The sequence below is a fragment of the Sinohyriopsis cumingii genome, chromosome 3 (genome assembly GCF_028554795.1).
Source record: "Sinohyriopsis cumingii isolate HCF-2022 chromosome 3, ASM2855479v2, whole genome shotgun sequence".
NCBI lineage: Eukaryota > Metazoa > Mollusca > Bivalvia > Unionida > Unionidae > Sinohyriopsis > Sinohyriopsis cumingii.
Genome location: NC_142963.1, coordinates 152,845,068 through 152,862,392, shown reverse-complemented (window position 1 = coordinate 152,862,392; position 17,325 = coordinate 152,845,068). Strand labels below are relative to the sequence as shown.

At 33.9% G+C, this 17,325-nt stretch overlaps 1 protein-coding gene across 3 annotated transcripts in view; it reads right to left on the bottom strand.

Moving 5' to 3' along the window:
* LOC149804168 (plexin-A2-like) overlaps nucleotides 1–16,004 on the bottom strand; it is a 328,681-nt gene extending 312,677 nt beyond the window's left edge. For 2 of the 3 annotated variants that reach the window (XR_016420317.1, XM_089954145.1), the window contains exon 1: nucleotides 15,865–16,004. The gene's annotated coding sequence lies outside the window, so the exon portion shown is untranslated. Of the gene's footprint in view, nucleotides 1–13,773; nucleotides 14,125–15,864 lie in introns of those variants that run through there. The other variant, XM_089954146.1, reaches the window with a different exon arrangement.
* Nucleotides 16,005–17,325: the final 1,321 nt, after the last annotated feature.

Sequence of the window (17,325 nt, the reverse complement as noted above, 5' to 3'; positions counted from 1 at the left end):
ATTAAATCATAACTTAATGTCATCAAACATGTCCAGATGAAAATTATTGATAGCAATGTAATTTGACACTGGTGGTCAGGTACCAAACTGGTTTAAGACGAGTAGAGGTTAGACATAATCATAACATATAAAAGGGTCATATAAAGTTTTTCAGTGCGTGCAGCTTTCATTATGACTTCACAACATGATACTCAATCTGGTTTGTACTGGATCACACCTTCAGGTTGACCTCATCCAAAATGTCCATTTATTACTGTATAACAGATTTTGCTGATGTTTTTCTCAGGATGCTTATACATAATGACCTTTATAGGAATATGAATGTACAAGAATGCAAATAAAGTGAATAATTATCATTGTAGAATAAAAGTATGTGTAATCAAATCCTAAGAAACAACCATTACTGAAATATTACTGAATGCCCACATAACCTGTTGTTGTTGTTCTAGGGTTTAATGCCATTTTTCAGCACAAGATAGGCTATACATGGCAGCCAGTATAACTGGTGGAGGAAGAACCCTGGAAAACCCAGGGAAGAACCACTGACCCACGAGAAGTTACTGGCAGGCTTTCCCATGTACCCACGCTAGCCAAAATCCAATTTGTAAAGGTTTGAGAGAGTTGACAACATTTCTCAAGGGTCCTAAAAAATCAAGTGTAGAATAATATAGGCAAATAATTTTCAGCAGATCATGTGTGCTAGAAAGCTTGTGGTTTGCCAATGTTGTGTGATAGAGATATACCTGTATATTGATATCAATCATTTTTAATTGAAGGAATATATCATAGTTGACAGGGTTTTACAGGTGTTTAGGTAAATTATGTCTAATGGAGTTGAGGGAGTTTGATGTCATATAGGTCAAGTCTGATGGCATGAGTGATAGATGTTACTAATATGTACAATGGTCTTTTGTATAGTGAACTTTTAGTGAAAATAGTCTTACTGAGATAAACATGGACCATTCTTCTATATGACTTGTTAGACTTTTCAGATTTGTATTTATCAATATACCTGGAAAAATATGTACATGGAAATAAAGACAATTTTTCAGAGAATACTTGTTTGTGTGTGCAGCATGGGTTAATGCACATCTTTCAACTAATATTCAGTTTGATGTTGTTGTTGTAGGGTTTAGCACCATTTTTCAGGACACAATAGGCTATACATGGTGGCCAGTATTAATGGTGGAGGAAGAACCTGGGAAAAAACCCGGAAAGAACCACCAACCCACGTGAAGTTACTGGCAAGCTTTCTCACATACCCACATTGGCCAAATCTGAGGCACGAACCCATGCAGACAGATGTGAGATAGCAGTGATCCGTAACAGAGAGCGCTTTAGACCACTCAGCCACTCGGGGTCTCCAATCCAATTCAGTTTGAGATAGACTTCTTGAACACACCTGGCTTATGTTGCTGTATTACACAGTGGCTTATGCTGCTGTATTACACAGTGGCTTATGTTGCTGTATTACACACAGTGGCTAATGCTGCTGTATTACACAGTGGCTTATGCTGCTGTATTACACAGTGGCTTATGTTGCTGCATTACACAATGGCAATGTTGCTTTATTATACAGTGGCTTATGTTGCTGTATTACACACTTGGCTTATGCTGCTGTATTATACAGTGGCTTATGTTGCTGTATTACACAGTGGCTTATGTTGCTGTATTACACAGTGGAAGTTGTTTGTCCATCCATCAGATAGCATTTGCTTGTCCCATGGCTTTTATTACTTTGAGAGCTTGCCATGAAACAAACTTTGTCTAGATATATATCATGACTTGACCTACCAGAACCAGGCCTGAAGGTCAAGGTCAAGGCATATGAAAAATTAATTATGGATTTTGTATCCTTGTTTGGAGTACTTTTGATGTGTACTGAAACTTTGCCTAAGTGTATGTCATGACTAGACAGTGTGTTATGCACAGTATATATGTGCCCTGTATTAAGGTCAAGTCCAAGTATGGGAAAATCTTATTCTGTGACCTGTAAACTTGTCAGGCTTACAGCAACAAGAAATTGGATTATCCTCAGTTTGAAAAATACCATACTGAATATGTTGTTGTTGTTGTTGTGGGGTTTAACGCCATTTTTCAGCACACGATAGGCTATGCATGGCGGCCAGTATTAATGGTGGAGGAAGAACCGGGAAAACCCTGAGAAGAACCACCGACCCACGAGAAGCTACTGGCAAGCTTTCTCACATACCCACATTGGCCAAATCCTGGACTCGAACCCACGCAGACAGAGGTGAGATGGCAGTGATCCGTAACGGAGAGCGCTTTAGACTACTTGGCCACTCGGGGCCCCCTACTGAATATGTACTGATAAAAATAGAATTCCTAATGTCAAAATTCAATGGCTTTAAAGATAGTGTCTAGCAGAATATTCTGCTGTCTCCTTTAACACATTAACCCCTGGAGCTTTTTGTCATTTTCGCCTGAAAATCGAGTAGGAAACACATTTTGAAAGCTATTTCTGAATAGACTCGAAAACACCAAATCCCTGGTGATCTTTCAAAAACATACTGCCTAGTTGTGTTAGAAACATGTTTTTCATTGGCTATTTGACTTGCGCATGAGCAGAAGGGTAAAAGTTGGATTTTTGGGGTTTTTTTTTTTGCTAAACAGAGCCATTATTTTTGCATGGAGACCACTCTTTATTCCAAATGCCCATCTTATCCTACTTTTTGCAAAGGCTCATCTGCCTGTTTGCTGTTCATACCGGTTTGCTTCAGATCTGAGACCAAAAATGCTAAAATCTGGACATAAAATCGGATTCCGACCATGGGCAAAGTTTGGGTTAAAAAAAGTCGAGTCCAAAAAATGAGTTTTTTTCATCTGTATCTTGCAGTGCAACTAGATATTCCACATTATTTGGTATCATTGTAGAGCTACATCTGTCTACCTTTTTATAATACCACCCACTTTCGTGTATCATGCATGACCATGACGCCACAGAGCTCGGCAGTAGGCTACTACCTCCTGCCCCATTAAGTCGTCGCTAGGGGTTAATGTGTTAATGGTATAGTGATCATGATTATGACTGAAACAAACTGTCGACATTGTTTTTAATGTTTGACATTTATGACGACAACCTCTGGATTCTGAAATAAAAATACTGAATAAGCACAGCCCAAAAATTATTTTGTACCTTTTTACTGTTTCTTGTCTCTCAAGCATTTTATAATCTATTTATAGTAGATATTATGTAAAGTAGCTGGCTTTTTTGTACAGGCTGATGTTTTATTGAGGTGACCACAATAAGTAGAATGAACATTTCACTGCATACAAGGGGTAATGTGTCATGGTGTACATACTGACTAAATAAAGAACTTGGTTGAACAGCATGATGTATGCAGGCTGATCAGAGTTCACGATACCTGAAACTGGTTTTTTGTTTGCGAAGTTGACAACGAACAAGTGAAGAACAGATATACATGTATAATCTGCACAAACAGCTATGCTGTTTTCAGTCAATATGTCCCAGATGTTAACAAACAAATCCCTCTGGGAAAGAATTTGGGTCAAAATATACACATGCTAGAGGTGAACTCATGTATAGTCAGGTATACACAAACTAGTTCATCTGTAACTATCTGCATCAAAATATCAATTATGAGAACACACATATCTCTATTTATTGGATCTGATGAGTACCCTGATAATACCTTCGATAACTAGCCTCCCAAATAAGAATGACTCCCTTACATAAAACACATAAAGGATATTATTACAAACAAAACTAAAACACCAGAGCATTCTCACCTTTTGTTCACTGATATTAATAAAAGTATTTTATTTTTGTAATGAAAAGATGGGGGGAGGGGCTTATTATGGGAGAAATAAGATATCTATAATATTTCTCCCCTGCACTTTCGTCAACCCAAACCTTTTTCCAATCTAAATTTATGTGCATGTTTCTATGTGTGTGTGTGTGTGTGTTTGTTAACCACTTGAGATATATGTCATCAGTATAAATCATTTCCATCAATCACAACACGATTCCCCATAATAAGATGGGTAGGCTTATCAACAAGCATGGGTTTATGGGGGGGGGCCCACAATAATATTGATAATTATTTCCCCTTTCAGTAATATTAACCCAATTTTGCATTTCCCCAACCCAAATTAATGTGTTGTCATGGGGAATGTGCTTATCACTGAAGGAATCTGGTATCAATAATCATTTCCAGCTTAATCCACCCTGAGTTACATAGTGCTATTTTCCCATTAATAGGATGGGCTGGCTTATTAGCAAGCATCCACTTGTCCTCAGAGAAATAAGGTATCAATAATCAGTCATTGCCTTCAGTTTCACCAACCCTAACTTCCTTTCTCCCCACCCAAGTTTTTAATCATTGTAAAACACAATGACTTTCAGTTTGAAATACATTTACTTCAGAGTTTTACCATTTCTTCATAACAATTACCATGAATTCATTTGCTATTGTGTCAGATTTTGTGATCTGAGGAAATGTGATGTTTTGTTGGTATCTAATTTTGCAGATTGCAGAAGTAGTCCTATTAAGTCCACTGAATGATAATTGAATGTTGTAATACAGTCATATCAAGTCCACTGAATGATAACTGAATGTTGTAATGTAGTCCTATTAAGTCCACTGAATGATAATTGAATGTTGTAATGCAATCAGATCAAGTCCACTGAATGATAACTGAATGTTGTAATGCAGTCCTATCAAGTCCACTGAATGACAACTGAATGTTGTAATGCAATCATATCAAGTCCACTGAATGATAATTGAATGTTGTAATGCAGCCCTATCAAGTCCACTGAATGATAATTGAATGTTGTAATGCAGTCATATTAAGTCCACTGAAAACTGAATGTTGTAATGCAGTCCTATTAAGTCCACTGAATGATAACTGAATGTTGTAATGCAGTCATATCAAGTCCACTGAATGATAACTGAATGTTGTAATGCAGTCCTATTAAGTCCACTGAATGATAATTGAATGTTGTAATGCAGTCCTATTAAGTCCACTGAATGATAACTGAATGTTGTAATGCAATCATATCAAGTCCACTGAATGATAATTGAATGTTGTATTAATGCATTCATATTAAGTCCACTGAATGGTATGTTTTTAAATTCATGATTTGAAGCAACAACAATACTAGGATGCAAAATGTTATATAAACAGAAATTCCTCTGCAACCATGCATGAACCACAATAACCATTAACTGTAATAATTGGTCCATGTGGAGTAATGCTAGAGTAATACCATCCTATGATAACCAATTAAAAAGTTCTGCCACTTCACTTACCTGTAAAAAGATGAAAATATTTCAAAAACATCAACATCTTCTGATTAACATTTATCTTTTCCAACCCAACCATGTATTATAATTACAAGGCAGTCAAACAAGGGAATAGCTGGTAATGCATTTACAATGCATATTACACCATGTTAGGTCTTTACTCACAAAAATACAACAACAGCAACAACCCCCCAAAAAACAATGGTACAAAGTTTGATTTTACACTCAGTTTTGATAACCGATACAAACAACTGTGCAAACAAGCAGAAAATAAATTTAAACCCTGGAGGTATAATATAAACATTCAACATTGTAAATAGTAAAAGTTACCATACCAGTCTGAATTCCAGTCAGTTACAAAAGCTATTGAAGTTGGACTGCTCCAACCTCAGGCTCTGGGGTTGTAAACAGTTAAAATTCAAGCTACCAGTCTGAACCCCAGTTGGTTACCAGAGCTATAGAAGCTGGGCTGCTTCAATCTCAGGAACCTGTAGATACTAAAATGTCCCCATATCAAGCACCCTGATTCTGCATGCACTTGTAATACCCCCTCCCTGCTGTGAGGTGGTGATTTGATGTTAAATATTTTTGTTTCAGCCCACTACCATCTCCTGTATGTTTATCTTTTTCATGATACTGGCAGTGTCCACTTTCAGGATCTTGTGTTCCAAAGTGATACATGTACAGTAAAAGCTACAAAGTTGAGCCATAGTAACTGTACCTGATATGGTTTACTGTGATCCTGTTTACTCTCACTCATCCTCTAAAATGTTCCTGGTTCACTGTTCTACTCTCCACAAACTGATATTTTAAAAAAATCACTTTATCAGAATATAATACACAATGAAAGCAGTATATAACCAAGTTCAAAAGTCCAGTGAAGTATATTCATTAAAAAATACTTTCAGCAAACATGATACATGTACTATTATGCAATCTTTCCAAAATAACACAGATCCTTTCCTACAGAGGAATTTGATATCTAGATAGAATCCACTGCATGAGCCGCAGTGGATAGCATGCCAGGTTAACAACCAAAATGATGCTGGTTTAAATCCTATCATCAGATCAAGCGGAGTTGGCCATGGTAGTGTATCCTTCAGCAAGACTCTTTAATCCAAAAACCTCTCCACTAAAGAATCTACTGGTCTTTTTGCGTCACAAAACATCAAGCATACAATGAATAGCCTATTGGTCTTTTTGTACCATAAAACACCAAGTCAAAAATAACTACTATGTTTTCCGTTTATTTCACCAAAAATGACTACTGGAATGTATATCAATATTCTGAGGAAAGATCAAAAAGATAAAAATGCTTTTTTGTCACAAGATGTTTTTTGGTGAAGCATGACTTCAGTACAGCTAGAAACATTAACAGAACTGGAAGAGGTTCATCTTTTTAGCACTGTTTATCTTCACATTTTTAAAGCTCAATTTTTAACTAAAACTATAGCGAAGATTGTGCTGATGTGCTGTTAAACCCTGTACATAACAATGATACAAGAACAAAATTTTAGACACAGGGTGAGGGAAGGCTACTTTAAATCGTTAGCCCCAACTCAAGTTCTAGTAGCCATGACTTTTTCAATTCCATGTGCACTTAGGAGTTTACTATTATTTTACTTTAAACTGCAGTAATTTTAATAAATAAAATCTTATTAAACTGACTCTTGTTCCTATTCAACTCTCAATAAATATTTCATGCATAGCAATGTTTTCCTCCAGGCCCTGATGTCAATCATGGTCCAATAGTTCTATCAATGCCCTCCTTACTCATTGGATCATCAGTGCTGATATTCATTAGCATGTGAAGTACATCTTTCTTTATACAGAAGTGCTCAAAGTTTTTTTTTTAAAACACAGGCCCAGTGCAAGTGGCTTTAAAAATAAATAACTTGCCCTGACTTAAAATCCACCTGGTCCAAATTAAAATCCACTTGCCATGACTTAAAATCTGCTAGCCCTGACTTAAAATCCACCTGTCCCGAACTAAAATCCACTTGCCCTGACTTAAAATCCACCTGTCCCAAATTAAAATCCACATGCCATGAATTAAAATCTGCTTGCAGACACAAGGCCCTACCTTCTACTATTTTATTTTGACACATCCACCCCTTCCAAAATGTCCATCCCTTATACTTATGACTTCTAACAATTTCAAAATTTTTGCTGTATGCCTTCAGTTCTGCGAACATATTGATGCCCGGTCCTAAAGGAATAATAATTGGAGTAGTTTCATTTGTAATCACTTCTCGAAGCTGAAAACAAAAATTAAGTCCATGGTTAAAAGTAGCTTCAAATTTTGTATTTAATTTGTGTGATAGCACCATGTATGTGTTATAATTACAAAAGGCATTAACCCCAGGTGTGCTTGGATATATGGCCCTATTTCAGTGACCAAAAATAGCCCAGCGTGTACTTGGATATATGGCTCTATTTCAGTGAGCATATTCACTAAGAAAGCATTCAAATGTCTACGAATGTCAACAAAACAAATCCCACCCACATGGTGTACATGCACCATCATTGTTGTCTGTACCAGGCATGTGCAAATGACTGCCACCATGTTTTATTTGCCTTATTACATCATAGGGTGTGACTTTACAAATTGCTTATCTGGCCCAAGCCCTGGAGGTAGTTATATATGTCTGTTTTAAGCTGAATGAATGCACCACTGTTGCTTCTCCTGAGGCTGGAGATACTGATAAAACATGGACTAAATGCAATCAAACCGTTTCACATACTGTGAACTTGTGCATTTTACTCTGTTTATTGCTATTACTCTATTTATTACTATTTCTCTCTTTATTACTATTACTCTATTTATTACTATTTCACTTTTTATTACTATTACTCTATTTATTACTATTACTTTTACTCTATTACTGTTACTCTATTTATTACTATTACTCCATTTCTATTTATTACTATTACTCTATTTCAATTTATTACTATTACTCTATTTATTACTATTACTCCATTTCTATTTATAACTATTACTCCATTTCCATTTATTTCTGTTACTCTATTTATTACTTTTATTCCATTTCCATTTATTAATATTACTATATTTATTGGCTTATGTGAGCTCTTTAGCCTGTAATTAGTGTCAACTTGAAGCCAGCAGCAAACTCTACAAGACTGCTAACAAATTGCTGAATCTTAGTTGTTTAGTATTTTCATGTTATAATTAGTTATTTTGTATTTTCATGTTATAATTAGTTATTTTGTATTTTCATGTTATAATTAGTTATTTTGTATTGTTCTTTGTTATAATTAGTTATTTTGTATTGTTCTTTGTTATAATTAGTTATTTTGTATTGTTCTTTGTTATAATTAGTTATTTTGTATTGTTATAATTAGAAATTCTGTCAGTAAATTACATTAGCAAAGTACTGATTAAATCATATATATATATATATATATATATATATATATATATATATATATATATATAAGGTGATGCAAACATGGTTGCTTAAATTCTGATACTGGCATGCTAAGCAATGTCCTTTAAAACACATTTGTTAAAATCAATGTATAAAAGTTGACCTACCTGAATTTAACACCAATTACCAAAATAATAGAGTTATGCTTGGTTCTTCCTTAATAAACTACCTTGTGACAGCCAAACAACAAGGTATGACAAGATTCAATTTATGTTCTGTTCCAAACTGTCCTAATGTGAGATAGCAAAACTTATATTAACAGCACAATGACTTGTGAACTGAGTAAGAACTATTTACCTATCTTTATTGTCAGAAGGCATGGTTAAACATATCATAGCCCAGGTACACTCCCCCATGCAATGGAATTCCATTCATATTGTCATGCACAAAAAAGCATTATGCACCAGGGACTTCTTAAAAATGGTGTAAATACAACATCTTAGTCATGACTTGGTACAGAATTCATACTGAGAATCTTATTGATAAAAGAAACTGACATACAGAATTCATACTTGGAATCTTAATGATAAAAGAAACTGACATACAGAATTCATACTGGGAATCTTATTGATAAAAGAAACTGACATACAGAATTCATACTGAGAATCTTATTGATAAAAGAAACTGACATACAGAATTCATACTGGGAATCTTATTGACAAAAGAAACTGACATACAGAATTCATACTTGGAATCTTAATGATAAAAGAAACTGACATACAGAATTCATACTGGGAATCTTATTGATAAAAGAAACTGACATACAGAATTCATACTGGGAATCTTATTGATAAAAGAAACTGACATACAGAATTCATACTGGGAATCTTATTGATAAAAGAAACTGACATACAGAATTCATACTGGGAATCTTAATGATAAAAGAAACTGACATACAGAATTCATACTGGGAATCTTATTGACAAAAGAAACTGACATACAGAATTCATACTGGGAATCTTATTGATAAAAGAAACTGACATACAGAATTCATACTGGGAATCTTATTGACAAAAGAAACTGACATACAGAAAGAAAGTAAGCACATCAAATAACATGTATGTATTTCAACTGAATAAGTTATGATTTGGGGGACAAAGAAAACATTTGTACAGGAAACATTGGAATCAAGTAAATTCTCACACAGATAACTGCTAACAGATGAGCATTTTCCAAATGAGCTCTGAATGCCTGCATCACAGAGCTGAAGCATTTTCCTACTGTAAAACAACTTTGCTGATCATGCCCAATCATAAAATTACAACTGTAACTTTTCTTAAATCCAGCTGTACAAGAGTACAACTCTAAGGTAAACTTTTGTCTGATAAAATCTTACAGTCCTGAAAAAACGGAAGTCAGTTTAAATTAATGAAATTCAATGGGGAATGCAATTTCCTCTGTGGAGGCATTAAGAAAAATGATTTTATTGCATGCAAGTAATTGTTATTTCCCATCAAATCCCAAGAGAGATGGCAACTCAAGTTAAATAGAACCATCTCTGGCATGAGATGGCATGAAGAACGAAATTCGCAGCACTCTGTATCAGATTCTGTGCAAATGTTTGAACCAATCAATATTTAATATGCACTTATTAGAGTCGAGAGGAACTGCCAAAAAGTCAAGACAACAGCAGCGGCACAATTTGCTCTACTGGGAAAAACACTAAATTGATCTTTGAAACAAATGCGTAAGTAGTCGTTGGATATGATTGAATTCACTGATGTGTAGACTGGTGAGACAATCTGGCGTCAACAGTTGCCAGTTAAAACTGCACAATGATGTCAGTTTTTCAAAGCTGATGTTGTGCAAAAGGAATTCAGGAAATTGTCTACAATATGTTTTCTTGTCTGTAGTTTGTCAGCAATAAAAAACTTAGCATAATCTGAAATTAAATGTTTGTATTATTGTACAATCATACAAATGGCAAGTTTCCTTTCAATCATAAAAACTTTCACTACAGACGGAGTTTAGGTATAATGATAAAATTTTATATTCTATGATGGCAGCAAAATAGTGATTAATTTCTTTCTTAATTAATATTTTCCCTTTTATTATTTTTTCTTTTACATTCTGAATAATAAACTCAATTAATAAATGCTCTTGCTCCATGTATATTTTTTTAAACGTTTGAGGAAGAGATTACAACATCAATAAATAATGGTTGGGTAAAAAAGAAACTTAATTTTTAACACACATTTACATATGAAGTTTACAGCAAATTTAACCAATATCAATCAGGTCATTACGAATCCATTTGCCTGATGCCGATGATAATGTCAATCGATTCAGGCAAGCTCAAGTTTGCAAGTCGGAGTGAATCAACAAATCTTTTAAAAATCCTCAAGTGGCTTCCATTCCAGCAGAGAACTCGTTTCAAAAGGGTTTACAAGTCTATGAATCCACACATGGATTGGCTCATGATTATCATAAATCTAACTTTAAATCTGTTGAAAATGTACAAATGTATGAACACAGATCCATCTCAAATGACAATTTATGTTTACCTTAACCAAATTCAGAGTTTTATAAAAAGCTAAGAAGCATTTCACTTTTTCTGGAGCCAAAATATGGAATTCCATAGCACATACATAAAGTCAGCTGACACATGCCAAGCTTCCTAGTCAACATCTACAGAAACAATCATTAGTGTGGTTTGTTTAATTCCGTACTACTGCTCTTTAAAACATTGTTATATCATATACTCACCTACAATGTTATACACTGGCACACTATTAAACTTTCTAGGAATCCTGTATGTACTCATCTAGCCTTGTGCATATTTTATTGTAGCAGTAGATCAAGTAACAAGTTTTTAGCAGCATTTGTTGCCTCATCTTGTAAAATTATGCATTATAAAGATGTACATGGAAGATTGGTCAGTTGACCAAATTAGCTTCTTCTTTAAAAACAAGTTAATATTATTATTATTATTATTACTACTACTAAAGTGTATTTAGAAAAAACAACCTGCATCCCCACTGGCAGGGATCCCCCCAAATCCCTGATTAGGGAATAAATATTAATATTTTAACTACAGGAGTCGACAACTTTACAAGTCCTAAATTAGTTTGGCATTTTGTGAGTAGGTACTGAAATGGGCAGAGCTTGCCAACTCTAAAATTCAGCCTGTCAATAAATGCTGACTGTTAATAATAAAATTTCTTTGACAGGTGTGTTTGCAAATAAAAGACACTCATCTCTAATAATTAGCCTTACAGATTTCACAACTTTCTAGCACCAAAAACAAGAAGAGAGCAATTTAAAAAGAGCTTCCAATAACCTGGTAGTTCTGTGGAACAAGCTTCCACTACATGTAAAATCTGCTGAAAATATTAGAGTATTTAAGAAGAGATATCATGAGCATGTATGTGCTTCTAATAGATAATGGAATTCAGTATTTTAATACTAAACATGTTAAAATAAACAGTAAATATTGCTATCTTCATATAATGTGCATTGTTATACTCTCCTTAAGAAGGCCTCAAGGGAAAATAGTCCTTGACTAATGAGGCACCCTCTATATATAAAGCATTATTATTATTATTATTATTAATGAAAGCAAGACTGATGTATGGAAAGACTAAAATTATAAAATGGTGCTTATCCTTTATTATTTACATAAGAATTACAAGAGGCCAAAATATATTTAATGTTTTGGCAAATAACTGTGATAAAAATAAGTGTTCTTAACATTTTTCTTAAAAGTTGGTTCGTCAAAGACTCTTCTGAAGCAAGTAGTCGATTTCATGACGACTGGGTGATAAATGGAAAAACTAAAAATTCTCATGATGACTGGGTGATAAATGGAAAAACTAAAAATTCTCATGATGATTGGGTGATAAAGAAAAAATTAAAATTTCTCAAATCATTCAGTTGTGAGGATGAATACCTCATAAGAGTCTAGCTTTCATTATTGTTCATCTAACTGAAGAAATCAATCTGCTAGTGAACCTAGGTAAAATAGGAAACTTTACAAAGTTTGCAAAAGCAAATCTAATGAAAGAAAAATAGCCAGCATAGTTCTACAAAATATACAGGAAGGTTCTGTTCTTCATGGATTAATGGGTATTGCTATGCAAAGTTCTATTCTTCATAGATTAAGGGGTATCACTATGCAAAGTTCTGTTCTTCATGGGTTAAGGGGTATCACTATGCAAAGTTCTGTTCTTCATGGATTAAGGTGTATCGCTATGCAAAGTTCTGTTCTTCATGGATTAAGGAGTATCGCTATGCAAAGTTATATTCTTCAAAGATTAAGGGGTATCGCTATGCAAAGTTCTGATCTTCATGGATTAAGGGGTATTGCTATGCAAAGTTCTATTCTTCATGGGTTAAGGGGTATCGCTATGCAAAGTTCTATTCTTCATGGGTTAAGGGGTATCGCTATGCAAAATTCTGTTCTTCATGAGTTAAGGGGTATCCCTGTCCATAGTATGATTCTGTAACTAATATAATTCCCTGCCATGACTGCTGCCGATTAATATTGGAATATTTCAGTGATGCATTCCATTTTATCTTGCTTTCTTACTGGAAAGATACTCAAATCTGCATAATCAACTGAACTTCAGGCTGAAAAGGGCTTAAAGAAAAATGTCAGGATATATTAAAACACTGAAATTAAATTAAGCACTGTGCTGCCCTTGGTTATGTTCAGTTTTTCAGTTTAAAATCATTTTACCCAAACACCTCTCTTTCTCTATATAATATCAAAGTATTTTCAAAACTCTTATCTATCCACCCATTTATCTGTCTATCCACAAATATATATTTCTCTTTTCCAATTATACGTATGTTCTCAACTTAAGCTACACAAAAGAAAGAAAAAACCACATTATATTTTACTTGTACAATAACTACGCAATTTTCAGAAAAAGTTCCATTATTTTATTTTTATTTTTATAAAAGTTTGTTGTGATATCACATTCCTATTTGTTTGGTAAGTTCAAATCTCCAAGGGCAATTTAGAGTTACCTGTTGGCAGGGCAAGCTGATTTTTATAAAATGTATTAAGCCCTGTACAGTTGGATTAAACTTACCTACATAAACTGAACGCATCCAGTGCAATCATCTTACTTATGAACGGAAAACCTGGTGTCCTATTAAGAATGAGATGTGAATCTGTAAATAGTATAATGCCGTAAACACTGTCAGACAAGCAGCCAATGACTGCTGTGACCAACACTCCCCAAATGACAATTACACCACATGCTACCTGGGCAGGGCAAATAGAGGTGTATCATAACAGAAGATTTTCAACACAGCAGGTTACTTATTTAAAATCCCAAAATAAATAATGATTCAAGCAAGGCTATGTCTGAAACAAATGCCAAGTACTCCACAATTAGCACCTATCAATAGCAGATTTATATTCAATATTTGTGTCACTGCTATTAAAGACATACTGTACGGCAATGGTTATGCAACTATTGTATAGTAACTAATGGCATCTTCCCAATTAATTAATGGAAAATGAAAAATCATTAGACTAGCATATATGACAGTAACCAAACTATTTGGAGTTTTCGCAATCAAACTTAAGAAATAATGTCAAGTTTTAATCTAAGAATCATCCAATTTTATAAATAATCTTTCAGGTAATTGTCAAAATTTACACTGTTACAATAGCTATACACAACATATAAAAGACAATTTGAAGAAAGTTATAAATACATAGAATAATTAACTGTTCAGACTGTTTAATAATTTCTGAATATCATTGTTAAGTTAATGCACACTGACAGCTTAACATGCCAAAGTTTATTATTTAATATTTTCAAATCTACAGTCTAGTGGACTGTTGCAATAAATATATTATCAAAGAGGTGAAATTACACATAACTTCCATTCTGTAAGTAAATTTATGGAAGAAAAAACAAATCACAACATCAGTAAATCAAACACAAATGAGCACTTTATGGAAAACAACTCAAATGGTTCAAATTTTCATGTGTAAATATTACTGTTGACATTCATGAATACAAACACTTTAGTATAGAGTTAGGGTTATGCTTTAAGGCTTTGAGTATTTATACATACGAACACTTTACTTGTGTAATAAAACATTTAAAATTATCTTCTGTATCAGAATTTCTTTTACATCTGCAAATATGAATATACAACTTCAAATAATGTTATCTGAAATGTGAATATATGAAAAGTGCCAAACCTATCATATTGTTGTGATGACATATTTCTTATTTAAAGTATCAGAACAATTAGAAAACAAGATAAATTTCTTCACACGAAAGTGAAGTTAAAGTCACTCAAACTCCTCCTTGGAGTTGCCAAAAATGCAGGTAATATTGCTTTGAGCCAAGTTTGGCATCAAAACTGAACATTGTATCTTGTAGACACAAGATACCATTGTAGCAACAGATGTCAACAGTGTATATTGGGTAGAGAAGACTATCATTATTTTTCTGTTTCTTGAATGCACTCTTCTTATGCTCTACATACAAACTTTCTTTTCCAACAAGCTATTGGTGATATTACCATCTTTCAGTAAAATAAGCCTAAATGATAACCCTGCAATTGGATTTTATACCAATAAACTTTAATTAAATGATAACTCTGCAACTAGATTTTATACCAATAAACTTAAATAATAACCCTGCAATTGGATTTTATACCAATAAACTTAAACATTAAACCCTGCAATTGGATTTTATACCAATAAACTTTAATTAAACTGTTGAACTAATAGAGGCAAGTCGCTGTTGGTGTTAATCTTGTTTTAAAACAAATGTAATTCTACTAAAAAAAAAAAAAAAGATAGAGTGTACATTTACAGCAGAGAGAGAGAGGGAGTACGCCGGACACCGACAGGTGCGTTACTTGTACCAAACAAAATACTGTACTCGTGTACAACTGGGGTGTGTTAACAAGAACAACCGTATGGCATTTGCAATTTTTGTCACCTTTTTTAATCTACACGTTATATACATTCCATTGCTTACTGACTGACGATATATATTTCCCGCGACAAATCCGAGTTCACAACTTAGCACACAATCTGAACGCCCGAAACTTCTGTTTTGGTGTCCACTGCTTAAGAAGTGTTTACACTACAACACCTTAACACCAAATTGGAAACTCGGATTTTGGAGGGCACAAGATGAAAATCTTACCTTTCATATGATACAAATATCCATAATTTCATTAATCTGAATCAAATGGAATGCAAACTTTCACATACAGACTCCAAGTATATACTCCGTTTGATATGATTCTCCAAACTTGACTGAAATACATGAGGCGCTTGCCCCAAATAGTTTGATCATGCGCACAAGAAACGGAAGAAGCGTGATGTTTTTTTTTTATTGTCTCAAAATAGCATGACATTTGATGTCTCGCAAATTGGTAATGATTCCACTGCTAAAATCAAGTTATATCAATTAAGCATCTCGTGTGCGATTTATGGTTGCCTGGTAAAGACTACGAAAAAAATAGATCTCAGTAATGTATATATTTTGTGATGAACTGTTTTATGTCTGTACACAATTATAAGTACAAGGGAGGTAATCATGCAGAGGATAATTTTCAATTGGCTTTAATGTCGGATACATTCTCGCTGCTTTTAACTCCCATGAAGAATATAGTAATGTCCTGTTTTTATATTGTTTATTTTGTGTGGAGTTAGCGAGAAGCAGTGTACAGCAGTTCCATTTCTGGGCGTCAGAGTTGATATTTTGTTAACGTTTTTGTTAAAGATTTTTATTTGCATATTCTGAATGTCAACGACACGCTCGTTTCACCGTTTATCACGGGTCCCTGTTGAAGAAAATTTTCGTTTAGGTTTTGTTTAAAAACAATAATCATAAATCATTTGCAAATATCTTCCAAACCCCATGATATATTTTGTTCATACCTGGAATAAGTCGACATGAAACTAAGACAATTTATTCGGTGTCACTCTTACCCCCTTAGTCAAGTTGTGTCATATAAAAGTTGTTACGGTTTATGTGCAGTTTTTATTTTATTTCTATATTTCCTAAACTTCTTAATGGATTTTGTTAATAATTTGTCGAATGACTATGAAACTACAGTGTATCATAATGTTTAGCAACACGCTCGCTGTGCCCATTTGACCTTTGGGTTAAGGTCACAGTTCATTTGCTCCTGTTCCTAAACAACTTCATGCATTTACTTCATACTTCGGATGAATTGTTATAAAGAAAATTAAATTTGACTGCTCACTAAACCTTTTGACATTGGGGTCAATGTCTTTTGCTTTGCAGCAATGTTTCAAATATGGGTGGAACATGCAGATCAAGACCTTTTTTATTGTTTGTTTCCTATTCTTTTTCAGGAATAACATGTGTAAAGTTGCTTTAAATTACATCACTAAAAGATTAGGTGCCTTCTTCACAGATTGGTATACTGTTTTTGTAAAAATTAGTATTTGAAACTTAATTTGTAAAGACTGCTTTACAAATTTTATACTGTACAGTATTGTATCAAGTGTATGTGTGTGATTTGGATTTTTAGCATAGCTTTTAACAAGTTTTCAGTCTTTTTGCTATGATGTCTGCAGTGTGGAATTTTTTTATAATGATGTCTAGCACTGGGACGTCATGACACATACATAT